Source organism: Glycine max (genome assembly GCF_000004515.6).
Source record: "Glycine max cultivar Williams 82 chromosome 3 unlocalized genomic scaffold, Glycine_max_v4.0 Gm03_scaffold_27, whole genome shotgun sequence".
Classification (NCBI taxonomy): domain Eukaryota; kingdom Viridiplantae; phylum Streptophyta; class Magnoliopsida; order Fabales; family Fabaceae; genus Glycine; species Glycine max.
The window spans coordinates 198,654-217,097 of NW_024464658.1; the positions used below are offsets into that span (position 1 = coordinate 198,654).

General features: G+C 34.0%; 1 pseudogene; it reads right to left on the reverse strand.

The window, feature by feature from the left end:
* Nucleotides 1-1,125: 1,125 nt before the first annotated feature.
* LOC102661924 (disease resistance-like protein DSC1) lies at nt 1,126-9,031 on the reverse strand (annotated as a pseudogene).
* Nucleotides 9,032-18,444: the final 9,413 nt, after the last annotated feature.

Consider the following 18,444-nt stretch of genomic DNA (forward strand, 5'->3'; position numbering starts at 1 on the left):
CAAATCACACCCAAGGGAAACAAGAACTATGTAAATCTGTATAAGGCCCTTGCCTGTACCTAAGGAGAGATATGAATGAGATGGGGAGTTTCATCATGTATAACCAAAATTTTATGCACCAAAAGAGGCAAATTTGTTTGCACAAGCATTTGCCTCACAATAAATATGACTAATTCTAAAGCTAAATGTTTTGGCTAGATTTATACACTTTATCCAGCGGTTGTATAGCGAGTTAGCGACCAGGGCACACTATGATACTGTTTAAAAGCTTGGACAAGAAGGCTAGAGTCTAATTCTAGCCAACTCTTTTCCCCAGCAGTTTGGATGTCAAACATAGCAGTGAAAACCTCAGCTCTATTTATAGAACTCATTAGACCTAACAATTGTTTCTAACATACTGATAACAAACTAATTACCAAAAACAAAAATCTCATGAACATTGCTGAATAGACACACATAACTGAAGTGCAGATCCAACACAATGACAAGACTGAACGTTTTGCAAATTGCAACACATCATAGGATAAGAATATTTTCAACTTACTGTCATGTTGCCTGCAGGAATGATTTCTGGCTGCTTTATTCATGCCCACCAACCACTTTTAATCACATCCATGTAATTTATATTAGAGAACCAAAGAAGTGTAACATGCTGCAGACAGAAATTCCCCACTGGCAACATATCCCCAGAAATGTGTTTGCTCTGGACCAATAGGATTGGTCTAAAATGCTCGGAAGCCATATGTTAATACTACTACCTAAACAGAACTAGCATGTTAGATGTTTCAACATATACAAATTAACAAGAATATGTTACTTGTTATTATATGCTGACAAGTTTTTTGATAGGGTTTATTTCAGAATCAGGTAACACATTGTACAAGCAGAAAGTAAAGCTATAAACAATAACAATCTAAATAATATCCTAAAATAAGATAATATAATATAAATCTAAACAATATACTAGAGATTTGAAATTAGAAATTTGAATTGTTTCCCAACAATGTGGAGCTAACCTAATGAATTCCCAAACATGCTTTTAACATGTCAGTGTTATGTTGCAGACTTGCAGTTAGCACAAAGTTGAACATAATTGTCATGAAATTAAAAGAGTGATATAAAGGAAAGTATGAATTCCAGTTTTCTTTTCATTGTCTCCTTACAGTTTCTTTCTTATTTTAAACACATGTCTCCACATGAGAAACAGAAGCTTATTGTCGTTTGTATAAGCACTCAGCAGCTCTACAGTATAACTATAACAAGAATTCACATCAAAAAACTTATGTCTAAAGCAAACTGTGCTTCTTAACAACAAGAAGGATATCAACAAGATAATAGGAAGCATTGGAATGAAATACATAGTATCAGATACTTCCATTTGTGGAATGAAGCTGTGATCTGCTGAGGATTTTGTTTGCTGAATGAAGCTGGTGATCTGCTGAGGTTTTTATTCGTTGAATGAAACTGTGATCTGCTGAGGTGCTCATTTCTTGAACGAAATTGCGATGCTTTGTGGTGTTTATGTGTTTCCTGAAACTGTGATATGCTGAGGTGTTTATTAGGCTGACTCCCAACCCTTTTAACCCCACGTCCCTCTGACAAGCCACTGCTGCTGCCATTGCTTCAACCTTGATTTTAAACCTTTTCTGGTTTTTGGATCTATTGTTTAGGTAGTGAGAACATCATTGGTCATAAATCACACACACATGATCTGATGCAGCCCAGACAATTGAGTTGGACATGTAGATGTTGATGCTATCCTTTTTACTTTCATCCTCATCATCACTCACAGTGATATAGAATGTAAGTCTAATAACCAATTATTGCCTTCACCATAGGACCGGATATAACAAAGCTGAAAATGAAGCCCAAATGAGAAGAGTGTGGAGTAGAAGAGAGATCAACAATTATATAATCCTTTGTTGTTTTATACTCCAATCACTCTGGAACGCTTCTTCCTGGATACACATACTTTACCTGATCAGATCCATAAGTACGATTATAATCATCAAAATTTTCATCTGGTGCAGATAAATGTTGGTATGCAAATTTCCTCAAATTAATATGTGTATTTAGTTTAACAGCCTTGAGAGAATCTTCATCCAATTTCAAGCAATTCCAAAACAGAACTTCTTTTCTGTTTTCGTTGAATTGTTGAGCAACTGATGGAAACAATACAGTCTTCAATGCTGTGCAATCTGTGGCGTCAGAATTTCCAGGGAAGTTGGAAGCTCTGTTAGTGTACAAAGCTCCTTAGACTTGTATACATTCAGATATTGCAGTCTTGTAAGCTTCTTGAAGCTTGAAGGCAAGCTTTCGATGCCACTTTCTCTTAGCTGCAGGATTTTGAGCTTGCTTTGACATCCAAAAGATGAGTTAAATGCATTGACACAAGTGGACGATAAATCTAGTTCAATCATATTCTCTGATGCCACTGAAAATTCCCTTAGCTTTTTGCATGACTCAAGGTTGAGATATCTAAGAGAGCTTAGGTGGTTCTTGCTGGTAATTTTTCTAAGGGAACAGTAAGCTACAGACAATCTCTCAAGCCTGTTGAGAGAGAAAATAGATGGAGTCACACTAGTCAACTGAGGACAAAAATTGATATCCAGCACTTCAAGATTTGTGGCTTCTGAAAGGTCTGGCAGCTCCTTCAAGTTTTCAGAACCAGAGACTTTTAACTTCTTTTAAATTCATCAAATTCTATGACAAGATAATACAAACGAAGACATATGAGCCTACGTTGTCAATTTTGTAGTACTTGAATCAGGAAAATTATAACAGGAAAACATGTTTGTTTACCTGCACTCCATCCCAAAGTTTTTCCACTTGGTTATGTGACAAGTCTAATATACCAGGTTTTCCACAGAAAAATTCTCTGCCAAGGATTTCAGAGGGTAATGCATCCAAGCAAGATATCTTAGCTCAACTGGGAAAGATTGAAGGCTGCAAGGAAGAAGAGGAAATCCATCTTGATTATATTTGCTAGGAAAATACAAAAATTGTAGTTTGTTCATCTTTTAGTAAATATGTGAGGGCTTAACTGCAGCTTCCTAATTACTGACAAGTCTGCCCTTATGCTTCTTATGGCCTCAGTCCCCTGCCATTACAGTCACAGGAAAACTTAAACATCACTAAAAGCCATTTTTCCCAACAAAATGATTTAAATGTTATAAAAAAACATGTAATAATTAATTTAGGTTTTACCTTGTTATATTTTAATACTTCGTAAGTATCATCGGGATGCATCAATCGGCTACGGTTTCCAGGGTCTACAATTGATTCTAGACGAACAATCTCCGAAGCCTTTTCTTGTTTGATATCGTGCATAGATATAACATTATCTTCAGAAATGGTTATAAGAGCTTTATCTTTTAACCTTTCTAACCCAACAGCCACTGAATCATCTTTTTCACTGTCTTTCAATAAAACTTTTATGTGGTCCACTTTCATATTCAATCCCATGAAAAAACATGCAAGATCTAAAAGAATCTTTTGTTCTTTGTGATCTAGATCATCATAACTCAATCTCATTGCGTTGTAAATATCTATATTTGGCATGTTCTTAAGTTTGTCTAGCTGACTTTCCCAAACTTCCTTATCTTTCTCACAAAGAAGATGACCCAAAACTTTAACAACTAACGGTATGCCTTGGGAATAGTTGCCACTCTCTTTAATAGCTTATAATACTCCATAACAAGATGATTTTGGTTAAAGGCATACAAACTCAAAAGCTCAAGTGCTTCACTAGAGTTCAATTCCCCAACATGATATATTGTTGTTTTTAGAAAGGTATGAAGAGTAGAGGTAAAGGAACTCAGGGTATTTTGTAACTGCAGAAGGCTGTTTTATTGATCTGGAAAGAAGAGTACATTTTTCAAAGAGATACTAGAATATATATATATATATATATATATATATATATATATATATATATATATATATATATATATATATATATATATAAACTCCTACGATGGTAACAACTTAAGCACAGCATATCAGCATAACAACATTTCAGCATATCCTAAAAAATAGCAATGACTTGAAAAATCTGTTTCAAGAGTCAAACAGTCAACACTCCTCCTTGACTCTGGAACTGCATACACCAAGCCTCTGCCTCAAGAATTCATATCTAGCTTTGGGAAGTGCCTTTGTAAGGATATCAGCACTTTGTTCCTCTGTTGTGCAGTAAATTAATTTCACTTCTCCTTCCTTCTGTGCCTCCCTGAGAAAATAGAGTTTTATCTTGAAGTGTTTTGCTTTGCCATGAAACACTGGATTATTTGAAATTGAAATTGTAGCTTGATTATCCACAAATATCTGCGTATTGTCCTGTTGTTCCATATGCAAATTTGTCATAAGCTTTCTGATCTAGAGAGCTTGATTTACAGCAGCATTTGCAGCAATATATTCTGCTTCTGCTGTGGATTGAGCTATTACTTCCTATTTCCTTGAATACCATGAAAAAATTCTAGAACCAAAGCTAAAAAGATAACCTGAAGTACTTTTCATATCGTCAGCACATCCAGCCCAATCACTATCAAAATAACCATGAAGTCTGAAGTTTTTAACATAATGGTATCTTATTCCAAAATCAACTGTGTCCTTAACATATCTAAGAACTCTTTTTGCTGCCTGAAAATGAATTCTACTAGCACAGTTCATGTACCTTGATAACAAGCTTACTGCATGCAAGATGTCAGGCCTTGATGCACTTAAATACATTACGCAGCCTATAAGGCTCCTATACAACTTTTCATCCACTTTTTCAGCTCCATCTTCTTTGCAAAACTTCTCCTTTTGATTCATTGGAGTTGCAGCTGGTTTGCACCCAGCCATGTTAAACTTCTTGAGAACTTCATTTGCATATTTTTCCTGGCAAAGAAATATTTCATTCTGTTTTTGATACACCTGCATACTAAGAAAGAATGTCATCCTTCCAAGGTCTGTCATTTCAAAAGCATCTTTCATTTCTTCCTTGAACTTGTCAATATGCTCCCCGCTGCTTTCCGAAACCAGTAGATCATCAACATATAGAGATACTACAAGTATTTCACCATAAGTTTTCTTCACATATAAAGTAGATTCACTTAAACTTTTTTTGAAGCCTAAGTTCACCAAGAGAGCATCAATTCTACTATATCATGACTGCGGTGCCTGTTTTAAACCATACAAAGCTTTCCTTAATCGATATACTTTCTCCTCCTGCCCTTGAACAACGAACCCTTCAGGTTGCTCAACTAAAATTTCTTCCTCCAAGTATCCATTTAAGAAGGCTGATTTCACATCCATTTGATGTATAATCCAACCTTTTTGTGCAGCAAGAGACATCAACATTCTTATGGTTTCTAGCCTGGCAACTGGGGCAAAAGTCTCTAAAAAATCAACACCAAACACTTGAGCATATCCTTTAACAACAAGCCTTGCCTTGTATTTATTTACAGAACCATCCGGATTGAGCTTAGTTCTATAAATCCACTTGACACCAATCACTTTCTTGTGGTTAGGTCTGTCCACCAGTTTCCCTGTTTTATTTTTTTCAATCATTATAAGCTCCTCCTTCATTGCATTTATCCATTTTTGATCAGCTGTAGCTTCTTCATATCCCTTAGGCTCCATCACGGCAACATTACACCTTTGGTAGATGTCTGAAAGTGATCTGGTTCCTCTCATGGGTTCTTCATCAACATCTTCATTCTCCTCTTGAAACTTAGACCTCTTATCATTTTTCCAGTCCCAACTATTTGACTCCAGAAATTTGATATCCCTTCTGACAATTACTTTGTTGCTTTGTGGTAGGTAGATTCTGTAGGCCTTTGAAGTTGAGCTATAACCTACAAAAGTTCCAGGTTCTGCTTTCTTGTCATGTTTGTCTCTCTTTACTTGAGGTATGTAAGAGAAACATAGGCAGCCAAATATCTTCAGATTTGTTAGCGTTGGTTTGTAGTCGTGCCATGCTTCAAATGGAGTCTTTTTCTGCAAAGCTTTTGTTGGTAACCTATTCAGCAAAAAAACTGTTGTGTGTGCAGCCTCTGCCCAAAATTCCTTTGGTAGCCCTTTGTCATGAAGTAAGCACCTTGTCATCTCCATAATTGTTCGGTTTTTCCTCTCGACAACACCATTCTGTTGCGGAGTGTATGGTGCTGTCAATTGATGTTCAATGCCTGCATCTACACAAAACTTGTTAAATTTTTCAGAGGTATATTCAGTTCCATTATCGAACCTGATCACCTGCATCTTGCATCTACTTTGAGTTTCAACCCAAGGTTTAAACTTCACAAAGATGTCAGCAACATCAGATTTAAACTTCATAGAATAAATCCAACACATTCTTGAATAATCATCAATGAATGCAATATAATACTTACTGCCATTCAATGATGGTGTTTTCATGGGTCCTCCCACATCTGTGTGTACTAACTACAGCTTTTGTGAAGCCCTCCAAGTCTTGTTTTGTTGAAAAGGAAGTCTGGTTTGCTTTCCATATTGGCAAGCAACACATTTTGGAGGTAAATCTTCTAATTCTGGCATATCTTTCACTATATTGTTCTTTTTCATGAAAAGTAGTGCAACATGATGAAAGTGCCCCAATCTCTTGTGCCAAAGCATTGTATTATCATCCTCTTTGTGTACAGTTGCTTGCTGCTCCTCATTCATCAAGTCCAAGGCAAAACTCTTGCCTTTCATTTGAACTTTGATCATTTCTATGTTGTTTGCATCTTTAATCACACAATTTTTGTCCTCAAACAACACCTTATATCCTTTCTCCAACAGTTGAGTAACACTTAAAAGGTTTTGATTAATTTCAGGGACATATAATACATCAGAAATTAATTTCAAACCTGAGTGGCCTTCAATTGCAACCGTTCCCTTACCTTTTACTGCAATGAGTGCTCCATTTCCAATTCTGACTTTGGAAATAATTGTCTCATCCAATTCTTTGAAAAGCTCACGATCACAAGTCATGTGGTTTGTGCAACCACTGTCTATAAGCCAGCTCTTCGAGTGGTGTTGGTTGCAAAGCATGATGCTACAAACAACTGCTCTTCCATAGCTTGACCTTCAATAGCCTTGGCTTCTCCTTGTTGTTGTTGTTGTTAAGTCTTGCATATTCTTTCCACATGTCCTAATTGACCACACTTGTGGCATTTTATGTCTGGCCTCCACCAACACTTGTTGTGTGGGTGATTAGTTTTTTTGCAATAAGGACAAGGTGAAAAGACATGTGTATTGCTGCTTTGGCCATTTTTGTTGTTGCTCTGCTTCTTCTTGTTATTTTTGCCTCCTTTGTAATTCTGTGATCTGGCCTGAAAGGCACCCTCAACAGACCCTTCTTGCCTCATAAGCCTCCTTTGTTCTTGTGCTTGTAGTGCATTCAACAATTCTGCCAATGTAATGCTTGACAAATCCCTTGAATTCTCCAGAGATGCAATTGTGGCTTCAAACTTTTCAGGTATTGTGACTAGAATTTTTTGAACAATTCTAGCGTTTGAAAATTCAGTACCTAGGAGCCTTACATTATTGACTATGCCAAGAAGCCTGCTAGAGTATTCCTTAATCGTTTCTGATTCCTTCATTCTCTGCATCTCAAATTCTCGGATAAAATTCAGCACCTGCATGCCTTTAACCTTTTCATTTCCTTCACACTCTTGTTTCCAAAAATCCCAAATCTGATTGGCTGTTTTTAGTGTCATTATTCTGGCTAGAATGGTGGATGAAACTGCTGCAAGCAAAGTTGCTTTTGCTTTTGACTTTCTCTGCTTCCTTTCTTTGTGATTTTTGATTTGAGCAACCATTGGATTGTCCGACAAGGGTTCGACTTCGTACACATCTTCATCAGCTTCCCACAAATCACCTGCTTCGAGATATGCTTCCATTCTAAAAGTCCAGAGATGATAACTTTTACCATCAAACAGTGAAAGTGTAAGTGGAATGGATGAACCTTCTGGATTCATTCTGACCAGGTTATGTGTGTTTGTGTTTTGAATGTGTATGGGTTCTCTCAATCTCTCAGATCTCTCAGAATAAGGCTCAAGATACCAATTTGCTATTTTTAGAAAGGTACGAAGAGTAAAGATAAAGGAACTCAGGGTATTTTGTAATTTATTGATCTAGAAAATAGAGTACATTTTTCAAAGAGATACTAGAATAAATAACAACATAATAGCATAACTGCATAACAACATATTCTAAAAAAATAGCAACACCTTAAAAAATCTATTTCAAGAATCAAACAGTCAACATATATATCATCAACTTTATTAGCAGTAAGTACTTGTTTATCTTTAGTTGTTATAATGATTCTACTACCTCGTCTAAACCAATTAAGGTTTTCAATTAATTTTTCTAGTAAATCTGAATCATTCACATCATCAAGAACAATTAAAACCTTCAGACGACCAATCTTTCTCTTAACATAATTTGACAACCCATGCACTATGTTCATTTTCACATTTTCTCCAAGTGTTGTGTTGCAGAAAAAAGTTTTGCTTTAAAGAAATTGTTCCATGTCTTCTTGATTCTTCCTCTTCATTTTCCAAAAAATAATAACCATCATATTCGGAATATAGCTTTTTAAACATTTCTTCTGCAATGGTTGTCTTTCCAATATCGCCCATACCCCAAATTCCAATAACAGACATATTTTGATTCTTGGTGTAACAATGACTGTAAATCTATAATTGGTTTATCGATTCCTATATGTCCTTTTATGTTGAGTGGATGCTTATCCAAAGTCATCAACACAAGATTGACGATGTTGATGATTTCTCCAAGAAGCTCAGATTCAGTCCTATAAAATAGAAATAAAGATTGAAAATGAAATACATCGTTCATATATTATTATATTGTTTAATTTAATATCTTAATAACTGGAACAAGTCTATATATTTTATTTAATCACTCATAACTTTTTGTATTATATGGGAAATAAATTAACACCATCATCTCTATGTGAAATAACATACTTTTTAACATGTTTTTGACACACTCCCTAGCTAAATTCTATGTGAGACCTGCTCTCTAGCATTATTCTCGCATTTTCATAACCGAGTTCTGATATGAATAAACAACATTTTTGTAACTTTGTTTTCCTTCCTAGCTCATTTACACCATTGATTGTACATGACTCTCTCTGTGTTTCTTATTAATCTAAATCACCAGACACCTGACTTGTACTGTAGTGTGTTGGCATGGTTGTTGTGGTCCTTTACGATATATTGCTTCTATGTAAGCCACGATAGTTTTGCTTTTTTGACAAGTGGTTATTATATTTTTAGGATGTTCAAATTACTGAAAAAACTTTGCAAATCTAAAATTACACGTTTTGAATTTTTTAATTTTTTTTTCCAATTATATTTTGGTGATAGTTAGGAGAGGGTGAGCCTTGGCACAACCTGACTTTGTGATATGGAGGGCACAAGTTCAAATAGTGCACCAATGAAAAGTTAAATTTGTATTTTGACAAAATCAGTAGTAGAACTTAGGCACAACACAGGCTTGCCAATAATTTGTGTACTCAGGCACAACATACTTGCCCGAAGCTATTAACAATAAGTTTAAAAGTTATATAGTGTCAAATTAACCTTAAGTTTTAGATCCTATTAGCTGCATAACTGGAGTAGTGATGATAAGTAAGGATTAAAATAGTCAAAGTACGAAAGTATGGACGAAAAAACAGTTAAGGGACAAAAATAGAAACAAAAATTTCAAAAAAATAAAAATAGAAATTTTAAAAAATTTAAGGACTAAAAATATTTACCCTAAAATCTTTCTAGTAATTTGTTTACTTATGCACAATAGAATTGCAAGAAGTTATTAACATCCTATGCTTGTTCTATAGTAATGCCATCAGAATTGTGATTTGAATTAATTCCATAAATATTTTCATGTTAGAAATTCAATTAGATTGTATTAGCTCAATTGATTGGAAAGTTTGTGATGGGGTTTCTACACCTATGACTGAACTTCTTTCGCTTTCCTTCCTCTTTAAGAGGGATTCCATAAGAAATCTTAAAAACACTATACCTTTTTTTGTATCATTCTGAAATTTGAATATATTTATTTGTAATACTTGGATCAAATTTTACCAAGAGCCAGTTATAGTTTGACTAATTAGACTTTGAACCCGTGCCTTGCACGTTTTTTTTTTTATATTTTTAAATTATATATATATATATATATATATATATTATTTTATATTTATTTATTTATATAAATATTTTTTTATATAAATATTTTTTAAAAATATTTACTATTATGTTAAACACAATTATATTACCAATGAGAAAGTTGATTGATTATATTTTTAATTTAGATAATTTTATCTTAAAAATTAAGTATATTAAAATTTATTGTATCTTTTGTTCATTCAAATAAATATGGTGATGCCAATATCTTTTGAAAAATAGATGTACATAAATAAAATTATTCATTTTAAATATTTCTAGTAGTAAAAAAAATATATAAATATTAAAATTGAAAAATAATGTTAAATATTATATTTTTAATGAACATATGTTTTCTTTAAACTTATTAAGTCTATTAAATTTTATTATAATTTATTTTTATTAATGCAATACCAATATGAAATATATAAATTAAAGAATAATATATATAATTTTTAATATTTATTTAAATTTAAGTGTATATTTATGATAAAAATTTAAATATTTTTTAAATTTGTTGAAATAGTATGAATTCTATTAAATAGATATGATCATTAATTATTTTTAAAACTATAATTTTACTTACTTTCAATATATTTATTTTGTGTAATATTTTTAAAGTTTTAAAGTTTGAATAAATTAATCTCATTATGACCTAATATAAATTGAATAATGTTGATTTCAAAAAATAATTATTATTACTATTATTTATTTTCTGTTAGTTTTAGTATTATTTTCATTGCTAACTAATTTTCAAAAATTATTTATAAAAGTATTTATATGTTTCAAACTTTAAATTTCATTGTTTACATATTTATTAACTTATTAAAGATGACACAAATTATTTGTATTTATTACTAATGTTTAATATGTTGTTAACAATTACATTTTATTATTTCTTTGTAATAATAATTATATTGTTACATACGTTAACTATTTCATATTAATAATATTTAATTGATGTTTATTATCTTTTATGATCTAAATGTATAAGGATATTAAGTTATAACTTGCTATTATTGACCTTTATAAATAAATATTGTATTATTGTTATTGTTATTATTATTATTGTGTAATACTTATTATCAATTTAATTATTTAAATTATTTATTTTAATTTTTAGCATGTGTTTCAAGACTAAAAATATTATTATTAAATTGATTGCCGTTATGATAATTATTAAATTATTTACATTGTTAACATTCATTTTAAAGAAAATAAATCACCCATTGGGTATACAGGAGAGAGGCAACCGTGAAATACCAAGCTTCTACACAGAAAAAGAATTGCCATGAGGAAAATAAAGGAAATTTGGTTATTCCTAATTTGAAATGAATAATCTTGGGCTATAAATCCCTCATTTTACTAATGAAAAAATTAAAGTATTCCTGCTTAACGGTAAAATTCCCTTAAACTGAACAGACACGAGGCCAAAAAATAAATTGCTTTCTACAATACAATATGAAGATCATCCCCGAGGTATAATATAATAAAAGACAAATAAAAGTTGTCTAGTCTACAACTGACAAAAAATCAATTCCATTCTTTTACAAAGTCAAACATTTTCTTACTATATTGGTCAGGTTACAAATGCAAAGCAAGCAAAAACTACTCCCCAAGGGAATAATTCCTTTTTGTCACATTGTTCATTGCATATTCTAGCTTGGGTTTGTAATGGTTCCATTTCACACAATTGCTGAAGAGAGTTAAGGTGAGTAATTTGAGGTTCAAACCTTCTCAAGTTTATCATAAGCTTTTAATGCATCTCTCCTTATATTCCTCAAAGCCACCTATTATAAAAATGAAAACACATACATGCAATTTAGCTGAAATATTTATCGCTTATTCTGAAAGCTTAAGATATAAAGCTATATGATTTGCATAGCATGTCCTATTGCAGTACTACATCCGAACAATAAGCACTCTTCTCATACATTAGTAACTTTAATTGGAGAAGAAAAAAGTCCAAAAGTTGATTCATAAAACATATTGTATAAATTGACTATAGATTGTTATTAGAGAAAGTAAGTTATGCTTCAAGAATTTTATACTGATATTATTAAATTACAAATAATTAAATACCTTAAATCTTAAAGTTAACATATTCTGATAGTTAATTATTTATTAGTTATTTGTTAAATCAAACATGTGTTAAAGAAATAAATTCCTTCATCATCCCTGCTTTGAGTGTGAAACAAGTGATAATATGAGCTCTGTTCCAAACTCCAACATTTATAGTTGTAATTCTCAGAGTTTCTTTTAATTTATAAATCATGTGTCACCGTTTCATTAGATAAAGCAAGCTATAATTCCAATTTTTTGTTTGTTTATTCTAAAATTTCAACATAGCCACCACGTGCTGGAAACATGCTGACATGTGTTTTTTGTTACATGACGAGAAACAGAGATTTTGTAAATCTCAGTCTCTAACAGCAAGTAGCTGAGTTTGTTTGTCATCACAGGCTCACACACACTAGGAAGGAAATGTCATTCATCTCGTTAACAAAAACTCACACACTAGTAATAATTAATATATTTTTGTACACACTTCACATACTAATGTCCCATTTTCATTAGTTTCTTCAAGCTTTCATCATGCACCCCTCATTCAAGAACATATATTTATAGCAAGAAAGAATAGTCATCAAAATCTGCTGCTCACTTAATACTTGATAGTAGTATAGAAAAATGACAAAGAAACCATACCTATAGATCCAATGGATAAAGAAACCATTCTAAACATGATTTCAAGCATAATCAAGTGTCAAGCATAAAAAACATAGCAAACAACAAAATTAAAGGCAAGGGAAGAAAGAACAATTTTCCACCTTATCAACATTGTGGCAGAAAAAGTCATCCACCTTCCAGATGTTGGAGGAGACCATATGCAAAATGCAACAAGTGCATCCAGATGGGGCACGAAGCTGTGATCTACCCCAAAAAAAATTATCATGATGAGGGAGCTCAGATTGCTAATCAAGAAAAGGAGGACCAACTGTTCGTAGTCACATGCTTCTAGAGTAGTGAATCAAGTGAAAGTTGGTTGATTGATAGTGGTTGTACAAATCACATGACCTTTGATAGGGCATTCTTCAAAGATTTGAGGCCAACAAATGTCACCAAAGTCAGAATTCGTAATGGTGATTATATCTTAGTCAAAGGAAAGGAGACAATTGTAAATCACAAGTTCTATAGGCACTAGATGTATTATTGATGTCCTATTTGTTCTTGAAATTAATTAAAATTTGTTAAGTGTTGGCCAACTAATTGAACGAGGATTTAAAGTTGTATTTGAGACAAATATTGCTAATCAAAGATTCACTGGTCAGAAATCTTCAAGGTGAAAATGAAAGGAAAAGTTTTACTCTAAATCCATTGGAGGAGAAGCAAGTTGTTTTCTCTCTTATAGAAAATCACACAGAAATCTGGCACAAGAGACTCAGGCATTATCATCATTAAACATTGTTGCAGTTCAATGAAAAAGGGTTAGCACCTGATGTCACTGTGCTAAAGGAAAGAATTTTAAATTGCAAAGCCTGTAATTTTGGCAAGCAAAATAGAAAACCTTGTCCAAAGATAGCATGGAGAGCATCGAGAAAGCTGCAATTGATTCACATAGATGTTGCATGACTTCAAAGAACACCTTCATTGAAAGGAAATCTGTATTGCACTATATTTATTGATGACTTCACCAAAATGTGTTGGATTTTTTTCTTCAAGTTCAAATTAGAGGTGGCTGAAATTTTTTGGAAGTTCAAAGTAAAGGTAGAGAATGAAAGTGGCCTCAAAATTCAAATTTTGAGGTTAGACAATGGCACCAAGTACACATATGCAAAATTTAATCAATTTTGTGAGGATTCCGGTATCCAACATCAACTTACTAGTCCTTATACCCCACAACAAAATGGGATTAGTGAAAAGAGAAATAGATATATCTTGGAGATGACAAGATGCATGTTGTATGAAGAATTTGTCAATGCAAAGAAATTTTGGGCAGAGGCAACAAGTATTGCTGTTTTTCTTCAAAATAGACTTCCCACCAAAGCATTGAAGGATCAAACACTATTTGAGGTTTGCTATGGTTACAAACCATCTCTAAAATTTCTTAAGATATTTGGTTGTTTGTGCTTCACTCATGTTCTGCAGAGCAAACGAGACAAGCTAGATAAAAGAACATTAGCAGGAATTTTTATAGGCTACAACATAGTTAGCAAAGCCCATAAAATTTTCCAACCGCAAACTGAAAATGTAGTTGTTAGCAATTTTGGGATCAAGTTCAAGAGAACGGAAGAGTTCAAGCTAACAGGTTTCTCAGATAGTGATTGGGGCGACTCAATTGATGATATAAAGAGTACTTCAAGATACTGTTTTAGCTTTGGATCAGGTGCTTTCTCATGGATCTCAAAAAAACAAGATATAGTTGCTTAGTCGACAATAGAAGCTGAATTTGTTGTTGTTGTTGCTGCTGTTAACCAAGTTTTGTGGCTTAAAAAAAACCTTGATTGATCTTAACATGGAGTAGAAGGAGAGTACATAGATTTTTGTTGACAATGAAGTTGCCATAGCTATTTCCAATAATCCTATTTTTCACGAGAAAAATAAGCATTTTAATATTAAGGTCTTCTTTGCAAGGGAAGTGCAGAGAGATGGAGTTGTTCTAGTTTATTGAAAAATAGAAAACCAGGTTGCAGACTTATCCACCAAGCCACTACCGGTTAACAAGTTCGAGTTTTTAAGAAAGAAATTAGGACTTTGTAGATCCTAAAGCAAGGAGAGTTGTTGTATAAGACTTCCCAGGGTTACTAAACTCTAGGAAAATAATTCCTAAATTTTAGGGAATTTGAGCATGCAAGTGCTTAACTTAATGAGGGAATTTGAGCTTCAAAGGATGAAAGAGTCTGACACAATCAAGGAATACTCCGACAAACTGCTGGGCATTGCCAACAAGATAAAGCTATTGGGTAGTGATTTTGCAGATTCCAGAATTGTTGAGAAAATTCTGGTAACGGTGCCAGAGAGGTACAAAGCATCTATTGCTTCGTTGGAGAACACAAAGGATCTGTCTAAAATTACTTTTTCAGACGTGTTACATGCCTTCCAAGCCCAAGAGCAGCGAAGATTGATGAGGGAAGATTATGCTATTGAAGGTGCTCTTCTAGCCAAGAGCCAACAAGCAAAAAACTACAAGAAGAATCATCTAGTGAGCAGTCAAAGTAGTGCAAACAATTACAACAAAGGAAAGGGTGAAAAGAAAAGTTACCCACCATGTCAGCATTGTGGCAAAATGGGTCATCCTCCATTTAGATGTTGGCAGAGACCTGATGCTAAATGCATCAAGTGCAATCAAATGGGACATGAAGCAGTCATATGCAAGAGGAAGAAGCTAAAGTTGCTGATCAGGAGGAGGAGGAGGAGGATCAACTCTTTGTGGCCACGTGTTTTGCAAGCAGCGAAGAGAGTGAAAGTTGGCTGATTGACAGTGGTTGCACAAATAATATAACCAATGATAGAGAGCTTTTCAAAGATTTAAAGCCAACCAACATCACCAAAGTCAGAATAGGTAATGGTGATTATATTTCAGTTAAAGGAATGGTGATTATAGCAAGCGGCTCAGGTACAAAGTTTATTCCTGATGTCCTTTTTGTACCCGAAATTCAACAAAATCTATTGAGTGTTGGCCAATTGATTGAAAGAAGCTTCAAAGTTGCTTTTGAAGACAATTTTTGCCTGATTAAAGATGCAGCTAGTCAGGATATCTTTAAAATCAAAATGAAAGGAAAAAGTTTTTCTCTAAATCCGTTGGAGGAAGAGCAAGTTGCTTTTCCAATCAAAGAAAATATCACAGAAGTTTGGCACAAAAGGCTCGGGCAATATCACCACCAAGGGCTGCTGTGAATGAAGTCCAAGAAAATGGCAGCTGATTTTCCAGAACTTGATGATCACATACCAACATGCAAGGCGTGTCTATTTGGAAAGCAAAAAAGGAAGGTATTTTCGAAGTCAGCAAAAAGAGCCACTTGTAAGCTACAGTTAGTCCACACAGATATATCTGGACCTCAAAAAACTCCTTCATTAGCGGGTAATCGATATTATGTTGCTTTTATTGATGATTTCACAAGAATGTGTTGGATTTTTTTTCTTAAAATTCAAGTCAGAAGTGGCTGGAGCTTTTTGGAAGTTCAGAAAGGTAGTAGAAAATCAAAGTGGCAAACAAATTCAGATTCTAAGATCTGATAATGGCAAGGAGTACACCTAAAAAAAATTCAATCAGTTTTGTGAGGAAGCTGGCATTGAGCATCAGCTAACCACTCCCTATACTCCACAATAGAATGAGGTGAGTGAAAGGAGAAACAAATACATCCTAGAGATGACTAGGTGCATGTTGCATGAAAAAAATCTACCCAAGAAGTTTTGGGCAGAAGCAGCTCATACGACTGTTTTCTTGCAAAACAGACTCCTCTCAAAAGCAGTTAAGGATCAAACACCATATGTGGCTTGGTATGGTTATAAACCATCTCTAAATTTTCTCAAAATATTTGGATGTTTGTGTTTTACTCATGTTCCACAGAACAAGCGTGACAAGCTTGATAAAAGAGCATCACCAGGCATTTTTATAGGCTATAGTACTGTTAGCAAAGCCTATAAAATTTTTCAGCCACAAACTGGAAGCATTGTTGTTAGCAGAGATGTCCACTTCGTAGAAGATGAAGAGTGGAACTGGGATGAGGTAAAGAAGAAGGATCAAACTGTGGTAGACCTACAACTTAAGTCTCTTACTTCAAGAACCGAAGAAGAAGAGGATTGGCAGAGTGAATTGGCAGACGATGCCCCTTCAAGAAGAACTAGATCATTCTATGATATTTATGAGAGGTGCAATATTTGCGTTTGTGAACCTGCAGATTTTGGAGCAGCAAAGAAAGATCAAAATTGGATGGCTGTAATGAAGGAGGAATTGTCTATGATTGAGAAAAACAGAACATGGGAATTGGTTGATCGACCCCAAGATAGGAAGGTGATTGGAGTCAAATGGGTATACAGAACCAAGCTAAATGTTGATGGTTCTATCAACAAACACAAGGCAAGACTTGTTGTGAAAGGCTATGCTCAAATCTTTGGCGTGGATTACTCAGGCACCTTCGCACCAGTTGCTCGTTTGGACACCATAAGGATTTTGCTTGCTGTAGCTGCTCAAATGAATTGGAAAGTGTATCAACTTGATGTAAAATCAGCATTTTTATATGGTGTTTTACATGAAGAAATTTACTTTGAACAGCCTGAAGGTTTTGTGAAAAATGAAGAAAAGGACAAGGTGTATCTTCTCAAAAAGGCTCTTTATGGGCTGAAACAAGCTCCACGAGCTTGGTACAGCAAGATAGATGACCATTTGCTGAGCATCGGTTTTAAAAAAAGCTTGTTTGAAGCCACTCTTTATGTTAAACATCAGAGCAATGAAGTTCTGATGATTTCACTTTATGTTGATGATCTTTTGGTGACAGGAAATAATGCAGGGATGATTCAGGAATTCAAACAAGAAATGATGAAGGTTTTTGAGATGACAGATCTTGGGTTAATGACCTTCTTTCTTGGATTGGAAATTAAGCAGGCTGAGTATGAAGTCTTCATCTGCCAGAAGAAGTATGTCAAGGAAATTTTGAAGAAGTTTAAGTTTCAGGAATGCAAGGAAGTAAGCACTCCTATGAATCAAAAGGAAAAGTTGTGTAAGGAAGATGGAGCTGATAAAGCTGATGAGGGATATTTCAGAAGTTTGATTGGTTGCTTGATGTATCTTACTGCAACACGTCCTGATATTTTAAATGCCGTAAGCTTTTGTCCAGGTTTATGCACCGTGCAAGCGAATTACATCTCAAAGCTGCTAAGAGAATAATTCGATATGTCAAAGGCACAAGTGATTTTGGTGTTAAGTTCACATGGAGCAAAGAATTTAAGCTGGTGGGTTTCTCTGACAGTGACTGGGGAGGTTCCATTGATGATATGAGAAGTACATCAGGCTACTATTTTACTCTTGGATCTAGTGTTTTCTCATGGAGCTTGAAGAAGCAAGAGATCGTGGCTCAATCCACTGCTGAAGCAGAATTTATTGCTGCAACAGCTGTTGTCAATCAAGCTTTGTGGCTGAGGAAGATTTTAATGGATCTAAATCTGGAGCAGAAAGAAAGCACCAAGATTTTTGTTGATAATCAAGCTGCTAATTCTATCTCCCATAATCCTGTGTTTCATGGAAAACCAAGCATTTCACATAAAGTTGTTTTTCTTA